Here is a 1413-nt window from a genome sequence, read left to right on the forward strand (position 1 = left end):
TTCTTGTTGAGGCTGACCCTGAACCTGAAAGGACCTTGAAGCGAAAGCTAAGAGAAGCTAAGGCACAACTCTCTGTAGAGGACCTAACAGAAATCTTCAAACAAGAAGAACCCATGGCAGCCGAAAACAACAACAATGCCAACAATGCAAGGAAGGTACTAGGTGACTTTGCTGCACCTACTCCCGACTTCTATGGGAGAAGCATCTCTATCCCTGCCATTGGAGCAAACAACTTTGAGCTTAAAGCCTCAATTAGTTTCTCTAATGCAACAGAATTGCAAAGTTTCATGGACTTCCATTGGAAGATCCTCATCAGTTTTTAGCTGAATTCTTGCAAATCTGTGACACTGTCAAGACTAATGGGGTTGACCCTGAGGTCTACAGACTTATGCTATTCCCTTTTGCTGTAAGAGACAGAGCTAGGATATGGTTGGACTCACAACCTAAAGAAAGCCTGAACTCTTGGGAAAAGCTAGTCAATGCCTTCTTGGCAAAGTTCTTTCCACCTCAAAAATTGAGTAAGCTTAGAGTAGAAGTCCAAACCTTCAGACAGAAGGAAGGAGAATCCCTCTATGAAGCTTGGGAAAGATACAAACAATTGATCAGAAAGTGTCCCTCTGATATGCTTCCTGAATGGAGTATCATATGTATTTTCTATGATGGTCTATCTGAACTATCCAAGATGTCACTGGATAGCTCTGCTGGAGGATCTCTTCATCTAAAGAAGACGCCTACAGAAGCTCAAGAACTAATTGAAATGGTTGCAAATAACCAATTCATGTACACTTCTGAAAGGAATCCTATGAACAATGGGACAAATCAGAAGAAAGGAGTTTGTGAGATTGATACTTTGAATGCCATACTAGCCCAGAACAAGATATTGACTCAGCAAGTCAATTTGATTTCTCAAAGTCTGTCTGGAATGCAAGCTGCACCAGGCAGTACTAAGGACGCTTCATCTGAAGAAGAAGCTTATGATCCTGAGAACCCTTCAATGGAAGAGGTGAATTACATGGGAGAATCCTATGGAAACACCTATAATTCTTCATGGAGAAATCATCCAAATCTCTCATGGAAGGATCAACAGAGACCCCAACAAGGTTTCAACAATAATAATGGTGGAAGAAACAGGTTTAGCAATGGCAACCCTTTTCCATCATCTTCTCAGCAACATACAGAGAATTCTAAGCAGAGCCACTCTGACTTAGCAACCATGGTCTCTGATCTAATCAAAACCACTCAAAGTTTCATGACTGAAACAAGGTCCTCCATTAGAAATTTAGAGGCACAAGTGGGACAGCTGAGTAAGAAAATTACTGAACTCCCCCTAGTACTCTTCCAAGCAATACAGGAGAAAATCCAAAAGGAGAGTGCAAGGCCATCAACATGGCCGAATTTGGAGAGGAGGAAGAG

The 1413-nt window shown here is 41.8% G+C and overlaps 1 non-coding gene across 1 annotated transcript; it reads right to left on the reverse strand.

The window, feature by feature from the left end:
* Positions 1-520: 520 nt before the first annotated feature.
* On the reverse strand, positions 521-628 carry LOC130937987 (small nucleolar RNA R71). The gene has a single exon (XR_009069173.1). It is a non-coding gene; the product is annotated as a small nucleolar RNA R71 (small nucleolar RNA).
* Between the last annotated feature and the right edge of the window lie 785 nt (positions 629-1413).

Source organism: Arachis stenosperma, chromosome 6, assembly GCF_014773155.1.
Source record: "Arachis stenosperma cultivar V10309 chromosome 6, arast.V10309.gnm1.PFL2, whole genome shotgun sequence".
NCBI lineage: Eukaryota > Viridiplantae > Streptophyta > Magnoliopsida > Fabales > Fabaceae > Arachis > Arachis stenosperma.